Below are 17,886 nucleotides of genomic sequence, written 5' to 3'. Positions count from 1 at the left end.
GCGCAGGATCTGAACTCACGAACTGTAAGATCATGATCGAGCTGAAATTGGATGCTTAACCAACTGAGCCAGCCACCCAGGTGCCCCTAAATAAAATCTTAAAAAAAAAAAAAAAAGCTATGGATCAAAGATCAAGAGAAAGAGTGGCAATCCTTTTACTCATTACTGCTTATTGATAATTGTGTTATGAAGAGTTGTATAGATACATAGTTTTCATTTCAAAAGTCTTTTATATGAGGGGGAAGAGGATGAAGCAGTAACAAAACTGGTGTCAACCATTTTCCTAATTTGCAGTCTATTTACACTTTAGAATGTATCTGGGTTTTTTAGGCTTAACTGATTTTTTTTCAAGATTTAAAAAATTTTTGAAGTAATCTGTCCCCAACATGGGGCTCAAAGTCAACCCGAAGATGAAGAGTTGCATGGTCTACCAACTGTGCCAGCCAGGCATGCACTAATTTTTAAAAGTAAAGTTGCTGGTTTACAATTTGTATTACTGTTGCATATTGAGTAATGTGTACACTTTGAATAATTGCTGCATTAGAATTAAATTTGTTATGAAGTTGATTTAGCAGTACTTCTTTCCTTATTTTGGCTTTGTTTTTATCTACTAGCTAAAGAAAAGTGCCTTATAGTTATCCCTGAATACCAGTGTTTAAGAAACATTGACTGAATTAGATCATCTTGTGTCTTAGCTATAGAAAAAAGTTTTGGGATTAAAGTGCCATTGCCACTGCAACAATAAAGTTTTCTTCTCTGAGCTGGGATATTTTATTTCATTCAAATTTTCTCTTGGCAATATGTAAAATAAATGAATAGAATTCTAAAAAATGAACCTTAGGTAAAACAGAAACTAATGACATTCTCATAGGAAAACCCTAAAAACTGGGTAGTCTAACATGATTGATATTTTTGTGAGTTAACTTTTTAAAATGATTATATTTTTATTTCAAAAATAATGTGTGTAGTATGGAGTCTACAAAATACAGTTAAGAGCAAATAAGAAAGTTAAATCATGAGCTGATTTTAAAAATTATTGGTGTATTTGAATTTATGAGTAATATGGATATATCTGTAGTAAAACTAGTTTTTAAGTTAGGGCGCCTGGGTGGCTCAGTTGGTTAAGCATCTGACTTTGGCTCAGGTTGTGATCTCACAGTTTGTGGGTTTGAGCCTCGTCATGCTCTGTAGTGACAGCTCAGAGCCTAGAGCCTGCTTCAGATTCTGTGTCTTCCTTTGTGCCCACCTCCTCCACCTGTGTTCTTGCTCTCTCTCAAAAATAAATAGACTTAAAAAAATAGTTTTAAGTCATTTGTGCATGCTGGTAAGAGGGTAGACTTTATCCTTAATTATTGTTTCTGCAATTTCTTAGTATTTTTTATCCCAGAAAAAGAACTTTGTTGTGGCTGTAGTCACAGAGGAGCAGATTTGGATCTTGAAAATTATGCGTTGTACCTACCTATATGCTTGCTGTGACTTGGTTTTGTCTACCTAAATATTTGAAGCCACAAAATTTCCCTGTATCTCTTATGCCACCTACTTTGGTTTCATAATAGGCACCCCTTACATAACTTTTAGTGTTCCCCAAAGGAATTATTCTACAAAATAGTTTCCAATGTATCAGGACTCTACTTTTCTCCTAGTATGCATATGATCAAATTGAATAAGTCCTAATTCCTAGTGCACAGTATAAATAATCCATCCTTTAAGGTACTTTGTACTCTGCTAAAATTAAGATTAAAACATAATGTATATATTTTTCACTAAGCCAGAAGCAATCTATATTTAAGGATTTGTGTTTTGTGCGCTGTTCCAAGAGGGTCTGATAATCCCTGTGATTAGAGAAACGTAAGATTTATGTTTGCTGTGGAGAAACATGATCATCTTGGTTACTATGAATCATTCTGGAAACATCCCATCTCTGTTTCCCAATTACTCAGATCATTAGATCAAATTTAGTTCAGTTCAACAAACATGAAGCACCTTTTAATGTCTCAACAAGTCTACAGTGATACAGGGAACACAAGCATATAAACAATTACAATGCAATGTGGTAAGTACAGTGATAGAAGATTTGAAGAGGGAATGATTACCTTTGGAGTTGGATGGGCTTCAAGAAGGCCTTATAGAAGAAGTAGTGTTTGAGCTGGGTCGTGAAGGATGATAGAGTTAACCAGGACTCTATGAGAGGATGGCCCTGGAGAAAGAAAAACTGTGCAAAGGCCCTGCAGATAGTTCATTACCGCCGATTAGTGTGAGGCACTGTGATGCGAGAAGTGCAGGACAGGGAAGTATGAGCCAGATCATTGAGGGTCATGGGATACTGTGCTAATGAACATGAAACCTGTGCCTGATGAGGAGCCAGTGCAGGGTTTTAAGCAGAGGAGTGTCATGATCTTTCTGAAACACAAGTCTGATCATTTTATGAACATGCTGAGAATGTATGGGAAGGTGAGGAAATTGGAGGCAGCTAGGAGGGCTGAATTAAGGCATTGGCAAGTGCACTTGGGATGGGTGTATTTAAGAGGCATGTGGGAAAATTAACAGGACTTGATTGATTTCAGAATTAAATGGAAGGGTACAAGGCATTAACCATTATTTGGAAAATGTTAGCTATATTTTTTAGTATTGTTGACATTTCAAATCATTTAAACATCAGATTGGTTCAGAAGAGACTTAATAGGAAATTTGTAAATGTGGAAAGAAAAAATATTCACCTTTTTAATGAAAGTAGCATTTTGAAATAAATCATTGGCTAAAAAGTCATAGGTCTGCTACTTGAATTTAGATGTACAAGCCTGATTTGCAGTAATTTTCATATAACAATGGTTTCAGTAGATAAGAAAAAATTAAAACTACTGTAACATCTCTGAAATGGAATATATCCTATAGTTTTTAGAAATCATGGTTATATTTTCATGGTTTTATGGAATGGAATATATCCTATAGTTTTAGAAATCATGGTTGTATTCTATGCTTGAACTTTCATTGTAAAACTCTTATTTGATCACATATAAGCCATGGCTGAATTCCTGAGTTAAAAATTTTAGAATTTAGTAATATTCATATCATCTGCTCATTAGAGAAAGCCTGTCCCACTCTGCTGGTGATAGAAAATGGAATTTTCAGATCATTTGCAAGATCACTTTCCATTAAGGAAGATTTTTAATCCTTACTCGTAAGTAAAAGCTATTTATAAACATATGTCTTAACTCCTTTCACAAAATACTTTCCAGAGTCAAAGATTCCTCTTTTTTAGCACCTTATAATAAACATTATTTAACCATATTGATTTTTAATACTGCTTTTATGGTAAATAAGTTCACTTTTGTGAAAGACCTTATATTCATCAGGAAACATGTATTGAGTGTCTATTTGTAGAACACTATTCTGGCCATCCTGAGAAATAAACTTCTCAAGGGCACTTTTGTAATCCAGTTGGCGAGACAAATAGGCTTGTGAACTAGTAAGTATTCAGTGATAAGCAATTGAATACACATCGAGGGAATGCAGGAAAAAAGAATCTAAAGAAAAAAGGTTTTGTAGAAGTGAGTGTTAAATAGCATTTGGAGAAAAATGTTTTTTAAAAAGCCATTTTCCTTTCAAATACAGGATTATTATTTGAAATGAGGTTCCAACAGGCTCTTTCTTCACTGAATATCTCTTTAAAATTAAGAACAAAAGGGCCTGTTTGTCATCACTTCCATTAAATCCTTTTAAAGAAGGACTAAGGCCAAAGTAGAGACTTTACTTGTGAGCTCTGTGTTCCATGTGGGTAATTGCCATGGAACCTTAAGTTTCTATAGGGGTTCTTAACCTCTTCTTGTACCATCGATCCCTTTCTATGAATCCCTTCGTAGAATAATGTTTTAAAATTTATATTGTATGGAAACCAATTTGACAATAAATTTCATATTAAAAAAAACACTGAATAAATGTGTAAAAATAAATTAAAAAAAAATATATATATATGGGGTGCCTGGTGGCTCAGTTGGTTAAGCATCTGACTTCGGCTCAGGTTGTGATCTCAAAGATCGTGAGTTTGAGCCCAGCGTCAAGCTCTGTGCTGACAGCTCAGAGCCTGGAGCCTACTTTGGGTTCTGTGTCTCCCTCTCTCTCTGCCCTTCCCCCGCTCGTGCTCTGTATCTCTCTCTCTCTCAAAAATAAACGTTAAAAAATTTATATATATGTATTTTTAAAATATATATAAAATATATCAATCAAAAATGATACCTTAATGTATATGCTTCTTTATTAACACATTATGTAACAGTGTCTAGTGGCAGTATAATAACTACCATAATATGTAGTGATGAATGTAAATGATTATTTGAGATCTGTAATAACATAACATGACTTGAATGTGTGATTTCTATTGGTGATGAACCCATAAGTACTACTGATAGTATAGTGGTTTATGGTCTATATTCATATTTTTTTTGGTCTAAATTCATAATTTAAGGAGGTATAATAGATTTCAAGTAGTGGTTCGTTAAAATAAAGATGTAATTTTTCATGGGCCCTGAATTCTTTCCGTGGATTTCTTGGGCATCCAAAGACCCCAGGTTAAGAAACCTTATGATAAGGGCATGGCTGGCTCAGTTGGTAGAGCATGTACTTCTTGAATTCAAGTCCCATGTTGGGTATGAAATCTACTTTAAAAAAAAAAAAAGAAGAAGAAGAAAAGAAACCCCATGGTTCAGCAATTACCCGAGAGCCCCAGAAAGTAAAAGACTAAATGGATAGGGCTCACAGCCATTTGAAAGAAACTGTTTTTATTTTGTTTCATATATTAGAATTCATATAAGATTTTATTTGGAATAAAAATGGTTTCTGGGGGTAAATAATATTTAATTTTTGAAAAAAATTATAAATGAAAAATTGGTTCTCTGTTTATCTTGCTTTTTAAACTTAAACTGATTGCTTTTCTAAATCTTCTAAGCACATTAGTGTACCATCAAGTTTATAACCCTGGAAACAGAGATTTAGAAGTCAACAGTATATAGTCGAAACCATGGAACATCAGTAAGATTGTCCGGCAATAATCTGTGTGAATGTAACATGAGAAGAGAAATAGGCCAAGGAGTAGGCAAAAGAGAAGCCTGGAAAGACAGAAGGTGTTGTCAGCGAGGTGAGATAACACAACTTTGTAATGTTACAGAAGCAAAGGGTGGAAAGTGCTGGAGATGTCATTTATCATATCATGAAGACAAGAATCCACCACACTTGGCCATAAGGTCAGTGACATTTCCTGTGGCATTTTTAGCAGCATGGGGAGGGCTGATGGCAGTTTGAAATGGCTTGAAGACCGAATGAAGTGATGAAGGGGAAACAGTGTGATATAGACCAGTGCTTTTCAAATGTCTCTGGTGAAGCACAGTATCTGTAATTTCCACTCTGTATGGACTGACTGCAGTCTTGCTATGTGTAACTATGTCACTTGCACCAGGTACAAGGTACCCTGAGAGTTTGATGACACAAACTGATTTATACTCTTCAACAAGACAAGTTTACTGATGACAGGCTTGGATGTCATGGCCATGTCAAATTGCCACAAAAGTTCTAAAAGTTTGTTCTTAATTCTGTACATTAACAGAGGAATAGATTTTTCTTTCAAGAAACTTATCTGTCAAGGAAGAGAGAGACTAGTTAGTATTCTGTGGGGCGTTACAGGGTTGGTAGAAGGTTTCTGCCAATATTATTTCTTCCAACTTTCTCCTCTGAATATTTCCTGATATTCTCCATGCTTCACATTCTTTTCAAGCCCTAATTTGGATCTCCAATACCTAAAATAGTTCCTGGTATATAGAAGCATTTAAATTAAAGGGTTGTTGGGCACCTCAGTGGCTCAGTAGGTTAAGAATCTGACTTCGGCTCAGGTCATGATCTCACAGTTTGTGAGTTTGAGCCCTGCGTCGGGCTCTGTGCTGACAGCTCAGAGCCTGGAGCCTGCTTCAGATTCTGTGTCTCTCTCTCTCTGCCCCTCCCCTGCTTGCACTCTGTCTCTCTGTCTCTGTCTCTCTCATCTCTCAAAAATAAACATTTAAGAAAAGTTTTTTATTTTATTTATTTATTTTTTTTAACGTTTATTTATTTATTTTTGGGACAGAGAGAGACAGAGCATGAACGGGGGAGGGGCAGAGAGAGAGGGAGACACAGAATCGGAAACAGGCTCCAGGCTCTGAGCCATCAGCCCAGAGCCTGACGCGGGGCTCGAACTCACGGGCCGCGAGATCGTGACCTGGCTGAAGTCGGACGCTTAACCGACTGCGCCACCCAGGCGCCCCAGAAAAGTTTTTTAATAAATAAAAGGTTGTTGAACAAATGAATGATCTTTCATTTGAACTGTGGAGGATCTAAGCTGTCCTAGGCTTCCACATTTTATAGCAGTATATCCTGCCTCATTTAATCTCTGAATATTTATTTTGCCTGTAGTCAGGGAATTATCAGGGAGGCTCAGAATCTTCACAGTCTTTGCATTAAAGCCTTACCTTGTTATGAAAAATGACATCACTGACGTTTACTTAGTAGGACCCATGTTTTGAGAGATTTTTTTTCCCCTTCAAAATTGGTTTTGGATTTCCTTTTTGCTTTGCCTTCCCTTCCCTCTTTAAGGGCATACATTAATAGAAAATGACAGGTTTGGGACCATACCATGGCCACAGAATAAAGAGAATTAAATTGACCTGCACAGAGGTCAAAACTTAAGATAATATTTTATGTAAAAGAACTGTAATCTTTTATGAATTTCTTCACTTTCCTCTTTCTCTAACTGGACTGATTTTCAAATATTCCTCCTATTTTTTCATCTAAAGTGTCACCTCTAGTCCCCACAGTGGAACTCAAATCTGTGCCTGGAAAAACGAGATCTCTAATACAAAACGTGGGCAATATGAATGGGAGCCAAAGAAAAGCAGACAATTTCAGTCACTCATGCAGCAGACATTTACTAAATGCTTAGTATGTGCTAAACACAGCACTGAGTGCCAGGTATGAAATTGCCATCCAGGAAGGTGTAAACTCAGGTCCCGTTAGGTGTAGCAGGCTAGTCTTCTTTTATTTATTTACTTATTTAGGTATTTATTTATTTATTTTGACTTCTTTTAAATATTCAGCCAGACTGGTTACCTACAGTAGCTGGAAGGCTTTTCACACTTGTACCACTTAAATGCATTCTACACTAGATTGTTCTACACTAGATTGTTAACCTTCATCTACACTAGATTGTACATTCTACACTAGATTGTTAACCTTCATCGGGCATTGTTTTACAAATTTAAGGAAGAAGCAGGACAGTCCCAGCTGGGTACATGTGTATGGTTTGGAGAATGGGGTAAAGAGGGAAGTGATTAAATGGGAACTTTCAGTACTTTTTGGAAATACATGGTACCTGAATTTATAGCTTAATCAATAAGGGTTATTAGGACTTTTTGCCCAATTCCGGGATGAGGAGTACCTTAAAGTTGTAAATCTTATTCTCCCCATCTGGACCTTAGCATGAAGTACACAATCTATAAGATAATATATTGCCAGTATTAGAGCCAGTGACTGTTGAAGTGTGTGGCTTACATGTATTTGTTCATCCTTCCCTTCATTTGCTCACTCATTCAAAAACAATTTAGCAAATCCATTCTATGTTTAGCATCCTTAAATGCCCTAAAGGAGCTGGGCTGACAAGAAAAGAAAAATACCCCTAACACAAGGTGGGAAGTGTTCAGTGCTGGACTTAGATAATACATGCTTAATTCCATTAACCTGGCTGTGAAAATAGCCTAGGGCCATTCAGATATACCACATGAATAGATGGAAAGTCAGTTTGTTTTGCTAACAGTGACAAATTGTCATCTTATTGATCCACTTCATGTCAGATGATTAAGCTAGAGCAGTTTGGGGAACATTAAATAAATAATATCATTTTGGCATAAAAGGCTGTGTCAAAATTAGACGTGGTTTTATTTAGCACATTAATTTCTCACATGCAGATACATAATTCTTTTTTTACATGATTGATTGATTGATTTAGAGAGAGTGTGAGCAGGGTGTGGGCAGAGAAAGGGAGAGAGAGAATCCCAAGCAGGCTCCATGCTCAGCTCAGAGCCCAACGCAGGTTTGATCTCAAGACTGTGAAATCAACCTGAGTCAAAATCGAGTCAGACGCATAGCCCACTGAGCCACCCAGGCACCCCTGCAATTACATAATTCTTAAAGCACCTTCTATAAATGCATATTGTACCACAAAAAATACATCTACTCTGGCAAGCAAAATGACATGGTGGAAGAGCCTGGCTTTTACAGTTATATATTATCAAAATGCCTTCTCCTATTTTCTGTTAGGTGCATGACCTTGGGCAAAGTATTAACTTTTATGGGCCTCAGAGTCCTCATCTGAAAAACGGGAATAATAACAAACTCTAGAGTTATTGGATAATCCATCATCATCATAATAGCTAACATTTATTGAGAATTTACTAGGGGCACTTCACATAGATTATCTCATAGATTATTCCTCCAACCAAAGCTAGTAGTGGTGTTATTACTCCTCTATTTGCAGCTTAGAAGTGGTAGCCTAGGGGCGCCTGGGTGGCTCAGTTGGTTAAGCATCCGACTTTGGCTCAGGTCATGATCTCACAGTCCGTGAGTTCGAGCCCCACGTCAGGCTCTGTGCTGACAGCTCAGAACCTGGAGCCTGCTTCAGATTCTGTGTCTCCCTCTCCCTGACCTTCGCCTGTTCATGCTCTGTCTCTGTCTCAAAAATAAATAAACATTAAAAAAAAAAATTAAAAAAAAAAAAAGAAGTGGTAGCCTAGAGGTTAAATAACTTGCCCAAATTTACATGACAAAGAAGGTGGTAAAGAAAGTGGTAGAGACAGGATCCAAACCCAGGTAGTCTGGATTTGTCATTCTTGGTTTTAAACAGCTTTAATTGAGATATAATCCATATGCCATACATTAAAGTGTACAGTTCAGTGGGTTTTTAAATTTTTTTTTAATGTTTATTTATCTTCGAGAGATAGAGTACAAGTGGGAGAGAGGTAGAGAGAGGGGGACACAGAATACGAAGCAGGCTCCAGGCTCTGAGCTGTCAGCACAGAGCCCGATGCAGGGTTCGAACTCATGAACCGTGAGATCATGACCTGAGCTGAATTCTACACTTAATGGACTGAGCCACCCAGGTGTCAGTGGTTTTTAGTATATTCACAGTTATGTAACTATCACCACAATCTAATTTTAGAACATTCTTATCCCCCAGCCCCTACCAAAGAAACCCCATACCCACTAATAATCACTTCACCTCAACTTCCTATTCACAGCCCTAGGCAGCCACTAATCTACTCTCTGTTTCTACTGATTTGCCTATTCTGACATTTGATATAAATAGAATCATAAAATATGTGTTTTTTCTGTGATTGGTTTCTTTTACTTAGCATGGTTCTTTCAAAGTTTATCTGTGTCATTGCATATATCAGAACTCCATTCCTTTTTACTGCCAAATAAAATAATACATTGTATGGATAGATGACTTTTGTTTATCTCTCCATCAGTTGATGGGCTTTGGGGTTTCCACTTTTTGGCTATCATGAATAATGAATAGGGCTATGAACATTTGTCTACAAGCTTTCTTGTGTACAGATGTAAATTTTCACTTTTTCTTGATTATATATCTAGTAGTTATATGCTAGGTCATATGATAACTACATTAACTATTTGAGGAATTTTTCTTTAATTGCAAAAAAATTACAAAGTTGATATTCATACAGACTACCTGTATAGCCTCCATTTGGATTCCGTAATTGTTAACATTTTGCCAGTTTTATATCCCCGCTTCCCCCCCAACACACACACACATACATCTATCTCTCTCTTTCTCTCCCTCTCTCTCTCTCTCTCTTTCTGATTTCAGTTTTTAGAGCCAGACCTCTTAACTACTACTTTATATTATCCCCAATTAAATGATTGAACATAGGTGAAATAGTTTAATGCCTGGCCAATAATAGCTACTCAGTAAATATAAATTCCCTCCTTTCCTCTTTTCCCCAATACTTAGAAATGTTATGTAGGATCTGGGCTGAAAGCTCTACATTGAGATAAGAGAAGTGAGATCTAGGGGCACCTGGGTGGCTCAGTCAATTAAGCCTTGGACTTTGGCTCAGGTCATGATCTTACAGCTCATGAGTTCAAGCCCCGCATAGGGCTCTGTGCTGACAGCTCAGAGCCTGGAGTCTGCTTTAGATTCTGTGTCTCCCTCTCTCTCTGACCCTCCCCCACTTGTGCTCTGTCTCTGTCTCTATGTCTGTCTCTCTCAAAAATAAACATTAAACATTTTTTTTAAAGAAAAGATATTCTGGGGCGCCTGGGTGGCGCAGTCGGTTAAGCGTCCGACTTCAGCCAGGTCACGATCTTGCGGTCCGTGGGTTCGAGCCCCGCGTCGGGCTCTGGGCTGATAGCTCGGAGCCTGGAGCCTGTTTCCGATTCTGTGTCTCCCTCTCTCTCTGCCCCTCCCCCGTTCATGTTCTGTCTCTCTCTCTGTCCCAAAAATAAATAAACGTTGAAAAAAAAATTAAAAAAAAAAAAAGAAAGAAAAGATATTCTCTCTCTCTCCCTCTGCCCTTCTCCCCCACTCATGCTCTCTTGTTCTCTAAAAATAATAAATCTTTCAAAAAAAGAGAGAGAAGTGAGATCTAAAAGACTCCTGGACCTTACTTTCTACAGTATTCCTGGACCAAGGTCAGTGGAAATAGGTAGGTAGTCACCCAAACTGTGGCGATCTAGCTGTCCAATTTCTGGTTGATTTTATTAGGATGATAATTAGAAAGAGCAAGATAATTCTACAAATAGTTACATTAATTTTCATATCTCCACATTTCCTGTGTGGACATGAGGAAGGAGCTGTGAAAGAAAGCTGACTGAAGCTGAAGTTTTACCAAGAATGATAACAGAAAGGGTCTGTTTCTTCCTGGACATTGACATAGAACAGGTGAAAAGTAGGGCAGCACATGACCTACTTATTATTGATTTGTTTAGAAGAATCAATCATAACATTGGCTTGGGGGTTCCAGAACAATCCTCACTCCAGTGATATCCATCAGCTTTCTAAGAAACTATTGGGCTTACCGGAATTTTTATGAATTCCAGGCCTGCCATTTATAACTTTTAAATTTTTTTTTTCAACGTTTATTTATTTTTGGGACAGAGAGAAACAGAGCATGAACGGGGGAGGGGCAGAGAGAGAGGGAGACACAGAATCGGAAACAGGCTCCAGGTTCTGAGCCATCAGCCCAGAGCCCGACGCGGGGCTCGAACTCAGGGACCGCGAGATCGTGACCTGGCTGAAGTCGGAGGCTTAACCGACTGCGCCACCCAGGCGCCCCCATTTATAACTTTTAGACATCAGACCCTTAGCAGCCACTTCTTATCCAGCTATATTCTTGGAGCAGAGGTTTTCTCCTCACTGCTGAGATAAACCCAGAGATATTATGACTACTCTTGGTCTTGCAGGCACCTAAGTCTGCTTCTTGAGTCCTACTGGGCCTGGACCTGACTATGTATCAAAAAGAGACCATTATTGGGGCACCTGGGAGGCTCAGTCAGTTAAGCATCTGACTTCGTCTCAGGTCACGATCTTGCAGTTCATGGGTTTGAACCCCACATCGGGCTCTTTCCTGACAGCTCAGAGCTTCGGATTCTGTGTCTCCCTCTCTCTCTGCCCCTCCCCTGCTCATGTTCTCTCTCTTTCTCTCTTAAATAAACATTTTAAAAAATGAAAAAAAGAGAGACTATTATCACACCTAACAAATTAATTGTTTCTTAATATAATCTAATACCTGATATATAGTTGAATTTTCCCAACTATCACCAAAATGTCTTTTTATTTTATTTCGTTTACATTTTATTTATTTTTGAGAGAGAAGACAGAGCACAAGTGGGGGAGGGGCAGAGAGAGGGAGACACAGAATCCAAAGCAGGCTCCAGGCTCCGAGCTGTCAGCACAGAGACCAACGTGGGGCTTGAACCCACAAACCATGAGATCATGACCTGAGCTGAAGTCAGTTACTTAACCAACTGAGCCACCCAGGCGCCCCTCCAAAATGTCTTTTTTTTTTTTAATGTCTTTTTTTTTTTTTTAAGTTTTTTAATTTATTGTGTGTGAGAGAGAGAGAGTATGAGCAGGGGAGGGGCAGAGAGAGAAACAGTCCCAAACAGGTTCCAAGTTCATCACAGAGGCTGACATGGAGCTCAGTCTCACAAACCATGGGATCATGACTTGAGCTGAAATATTTGGGTGCTTAACTGACTAAGCCACCCAGGAGCCCCTAAAATGTCTTTTTATAGCTTATGTATTTGAACCACTATCCAACAAAGTCCATGTTACATTTGGCTTTTATTCTTCTTAAGCTTCTTATAATCGCAAACAGTCTCCAAGAAACCTTTTTTTTTAATGCCACTGACTTCTTTTTTTTTTCTTTGTCAGAGAGTTTATTTATTTATTTATTTTTCAATATATGAAGTTTATTGTCAAATTGGTTTCCATACAACACCCAGTGCTCATCCCAAAAGGTGCCCTCCTCAATACCCATCACCCACCCTCCCCCCCCACCCCCCCACCCCCCCACCCCCCACCCCCTCACCCCCCCATCCCCCCATGCCCCCATCAACCCTCAGTTTGTTCTCAGTTTTTTCTTTTTTTCAACGTTTTTTATTTATTTTTGGGACAGAGAGAGACAGAGCATGAACAGGGGAGGGGCAGAGAGAGAGGGAGACACAGAATCGGAAACAGGCTCCAGGCTCTGAGCCATCAGCCCAGAGCCTGACGCGGGGCTCGAACTCACGGACCGCGAGATCGTGACCTGGCTGAAGTCGGACGCTTAACCGACTGCGCCACCCAGGCGCCCCTGTTCTCAGTTTTTAAGAGTCTGTTATGCTTTGGCTCTCTTCCACTCTAACCTCTTTTTTTTTTTCTTCCCCTCCCACATGGGTTTCTGTTAAGTTTCTCAGGATCCACATAAGAGTGAAACCAAATGGTATCTGTCTTTCTCTGTATGGCTTATTTCACTTAGCATCACACTCTCCAGTTCCATCCACGTTGCTACAAAGGGCCATATTTCGTTCTTTCTCATTGCCATGTAGTACTCCATTGTGTATATAAACCACAATTTCTTTATCCATTCATCAATTGATGGACATTTAGGCTCTTTGCATAATTTGGCTATTGTTGAGAGTGTTGCTATAAACATTGGGATACAAGTGCCCCTGTGCATCAGTACTCCTGTATCCCTTGGGTAAATTCCTAGCAGTGCTATTGCTGGGTCATAGGGTAGGTCTATTTTTAATTTTTTGAAGAACCTCCACACTGTTTTCCAGATGCCACTGACTTCTTGATGAAACTCAGTATGTACTGTAGAACATCCCACCTTCTGGATTAGTCTGATGGTTTCCTTGTAATGTCATTTCCTTTGTTCCTCTATTCCATGCATTTCCTGTAAGCTGACAGATCTAAAAGGTTGGTTAGGGACACCTGGCTGGCTCAGTTGGTTAAACATCTGACTTTTAATTTTGGCTCAGATCATGATCTCATGGTTTGTGGGTACCAGCCCCATGTCTGGCTCTGCACTGACAGTATGGGGCCTGCTTGAGATTCTCTCTCTCTATCTCTCTCTCTCTCTCTCTCTCTCTCTCTGCACCTCCCCCAATTGTGCATGTACAAATGTTCTGTCTCTCTCTCTCTCTCTTTCTCTCTCTCAAAATAAATAAATAAACTTAAACCAAAAGTTTGGTTAGGTTCAGACTAAACATTTTTGGTAGGATACTTCCTAGGTGATTCTGTGTCCTTCATACTGTATCACATCAGGTGCACACAATATCTGGTTTTCCCACTGATAGTGAAGCCATGATTGATCAGTCTGATCCTTTACAAAGTTGTGTTTTCCCCTATGACCAGTAAACTAATCTGTAGGATGATACTTTGGTTCTTCTATTAACTGCCACCATGTGACATGCTGAGTCCTGGAAGATTAAAGGGTAAACAAAATAAAAATTGTCTTTGCCTTTCTGGTTTGAATCAGTGGGTTGAAACAAAATATGTTCCCTGATCACAATGGAGTGAAATTAGAAATTAATAATGGCAAGTAATTTAGGAAATGCCTAAATATATGGAAATTAAACTCCTAAATTTAAAATTTTCCATTAAACCAAGATTATAAAAATTATTTCTCTTAATGTTTATTTATTTTAGATACAGAGAGACAGAGCATAAGCTGGGGAGAGGCAAAGAGGGAGGGAGACACAGAATCTGAAGCAGGCTCCAGGCTCTGAGCTGCCAGCACAGAGCCCAATGTGGAACTTGAACTCATGAGCTATGAAATCATGACCTGAGCCGAGGTCAGACATTTAACTGACTGAGCCACCCAGGGGCCCCAAAATTGGTTCTTTACAAAAGAAGAAAAAGATTTCCTAACCCAGCTTCATGATTGTATGACCTCCCGCAAACTTGCTTTTTTGCCAGTATTCCTGATTGAGGGAGTGTGCCTCTGGTTCTGCAAGTCAGAAACCAGGGAGCAGTCCTACACCTCCTTCTCCCTCACACTTCCTTAACCAGTCCATCACCAGTTCTCTAAATCTTATCTTCTAAAAGATCTGGAGGATTTGTTTACCTCTTCCTGTGTCCCTGGCCGAGGCTGCTATCATCTCTCAGCAAGATGACAGTTAAGATTCCTCACGGTCTTGCCCCATCTCCTGCATGTCCTCCATGCAAGCAGAGGGACCTTTCTCAACTCAGAGTTCAATCTGTTGACAACCCTTCATTCTCTTCACATTTTAGGATAAAGCTCAAGATCTTCAATGAGGCCTGCAGGGACCAACCCTCACCCTTTTGCTATCTTCCCCACCTCTCTAACTCCTATACCCTCTTGCTTTCCGGGCTACATCTACTCCAACTATGCTGACTGTTCCTCAAGTGCCCTGTGCTGCTTCCTGTTACAGGACCTTTGCATTTACTGTTCCACTGCCTAGAATGCTATTGTCCAGCATCCTTGCTCAGCTAACTCCTACTTTTCATTCAGATCTCAAGCCCATTATTACTTCATTGGACAGATTTTCTGTAATCCCCTAGACTAGGGCGGATCTCTCTTTTGGTACATTCTCTCAGCAACATGTGCCTTTCCTTTTTATCACAGTATGTATTTATAATTTTTTGTGTGTTCGGTGGATTAATGTGGATAAGACTCTTTCACTAGATTGCTAACTCCCTAAAGGATGAGATCATGGCTCTTTTCCTCACCATTGTCTCTCTTATACCTAGCCTGGTAGGTAGCACATACTAGGAGTTCAATACATATTTGATCATTCATAAGAATAGAACAAAAATGTGGGGCACCTGGGTGGCTCAGTCGGTTGAGCGTCTGACTTTGGATCAGGTCATGATCTCGCGGTTTGTGAGTTCGAGCCCCGTGTCGGGCTCTGTGCTGACACCTCAGATCCTGGAGCCTTCTTCGGATTCTGTGTCTCCTCCTCTCTCTGTCTCTCCCTCCCATGCTCATGCACTCTCTCTGTCTCTCAATAATAAATAAACGTTAAAAAAAATAAAAAAAAGAATAAAGAAAAGAATAGAACAAAAACATATGTAGATATTCACCACACTTTTATTTATGATAGAAGGAAAGGTATCAACATAAAGACTAAATGATAGGAAATTTACATAATGAAATATGGCCATTAAAAATTGTTTCTGAGTAATATTTAATGATATTAGAAAATACTCATTACATCATGTTAGATTAAAAAACATGATGAATGTGGAGTAAGAGTCCTATATATTGATTTTTTTAGAAGGAAATATTCAGCGTAGTTTTGTTTCCTGCTTTTTTTTTTTTTTTTTTTTTTTACTGTTTATTTCTTTTTGATAGAGAGAGTGAGCGGGGGGGAGGGGTGCAGACAGAGGGGGAGAGAGAGTATCTCAAGCAGGCTCTGAGCTGTTAGAACAGAACTTGATAAGCAGCTGGAACCCACAAACCGCAAAATCATGACTTGAGCTGAAATCAAGAGTCAGATGCTGAACCAACTGAGCCACCCAGACGCCCCTTCCTGCTTTGCTTTGTTTTTTTTTTTTTTTTCATTTTTTTCCTGCTTTTCATTTAGCATTGTATGAAAATATGTACATTGTGTGTATGCTAAAGATATATATGCAGAGAGAAAGGTTGAAGACAATGTTACTGGTGATTTATTTCAGTAGATGGGATCTCAAGGGAATTTATTTCTTCTTCAGACTTTCTGTATTATCCAAATAGTTTTACAATAAACACATATGTTTTTATAGTTTAGAGGCAGCTGTAATTAGGAATGTGGACTCTGGGACACCTGGGTGGCTCAGTGGGTTGAGCATCCAACTCTTGATTTCAGCTCAGATCATGATCTCAGGGTGATGGGATCAACCCCCATGTCGGGATCTGCACTGAATGTGGAGCCTGATTAAGATTCTCTCTCTCTCTCTCTCTCTCTCTCTCTCTGTCTCTCTCTCCCCCTTTCCCCCTCTCTCCCTCTCTCCCTCTCTCCCTCCAATCCCCTCCCTCTCCCTCTTTCTCTCTCTCTTTCTTTCTTTCTTTTTTTCTTTCTTTCTTTCTCTCTCTCCCCTCTGCTCCTCTCCCCTGCTTGTGCTCTCTCTCATAAAAAAGAGAAGAAGAAGAAGAAGAAGAAGAAGAAGAAGAAGAAGAAGAAGAAGAAGAATATGGACTCTGCTGTTAGCTAGATCTGAATTCCAGCCCCAGCCCCACCTTTGCCACCTAGTAGTTGAGAGGCCTGGGCAAGTTACTTCGTTTCCCCTCAGAAGAATACCTACCCATGAGGTTGTTGCAGGAAGCAAATGGTATAATACTTATAAATCACTTAGTACAATTTCTGCCATATCAATAAATAGCAGCTCTTGTTATAAATTTTGATCTGATAAAAATTTTACTTAAAAAAATAAAACCTTTCATTGGGAAAGAAAAAATGATAACAAAACCCACATCTAGTTTCAAATAGTTAAAAAAAAAATTTTTTTTAATGTTTATTTCTTTTTGAGACAGAGAGAGACAGAGCATGAACAGGGGAGGGTCAGAGAGAGGGAGACACAGAATCTGAAACAGGCTCCAGGCTCTGAGCTGTCAGCACAGAGCCCGATGCAGGGCTCGAGCTCACGAACTCACGGACCGTGAGATCATGACCTGAGCCGAAGTCCGCCGCTTAACCGACTGAGCCACCCAGGCGCCCCTAGTTTCAAATAGTTTTAAAAAGAAAGGAATGAACATTGCAAAAGTGAAAGTCTACTGGACCTGGAGGAACAGCAGTAGGAAGCAAGATCATTGAAAGTCAGGAAATTATTTCCTGAGTCACTTTCTGAAAAGCAAAACCAAAAACCCTGATGTTGCCAGCTTAAAGAGAGGTGAGACAGCAATCTTGGAATGGATTCCTCTACTGAACTGCGGCTGCTACAGCCGAGCCCCTCAGAGCTGTTAATACTGTGCTCTCAAGCCGGAAAGAATTTAGCCAAACTGTTTGACTTCACTTGTGTCAACAACATCGTGGCCAGCTCTGGAAGCTGGATAAGCCTCTACTCAATGGGTACAGAATTACACAACCTCCAGCTTCTCTGTAGCAAATGACAATTTGGCTCTACAACCAGGTTGATAATATGTAAACTATCCAGGATTGTGCATCCTGCTCCAGTCAGGGCAGCATGGAGTCAGGGAAACAAGTTTTGTAACAATTCTTAGGTTTCCTGTGTGGAAAGACCTGCTTTGAATCTCAGCTGCCACACTTAACCCAGTTTTATGACTTGGGGCTAAAACTTAGTCACTCATGAGCTTTGTTTTCTCATTTGTGGCTGGGAATGATCATTCCTACCTCCCAGGAGGC

At 39.3% G+C, this 17,886-nt stretch overlaps 1 long non-coding RNA gene across 1 annotated transcript; it reads left to right on the top strand.

The window, feature by feature from the left end:
* Window positions 1–16,989, top strand: LOC123386046. Its single transcript, XR_006599521.1, has 3 exons — window positions 1–2,053; window positions 5,162–5,237; window positions 16,665–16,989. It is a non-coding gene; the product is annotated as an uncharacterized LOC123386046 (long non-coding RNA).
* Window positions 16,990–17,886: the final 897 nt, after the last annotated feature.

Source organism: Felis catus, chromosome B3 (genome assembly GCF_018350175.1).
Source record: "Felis catus isolate Fca126 chromosome B3, F.catus_Fca126_mat1.0, whole genome shotgun sequence".
Taxonomy (NCBI): Eukaryota; Metazoa; Chordata; class Mammalia; order Carnivora; family Felidae; genus Felis; species Felis catus.
This window is presented reverse-complemented; position numbering and strand designations above follow the sequence as displayed.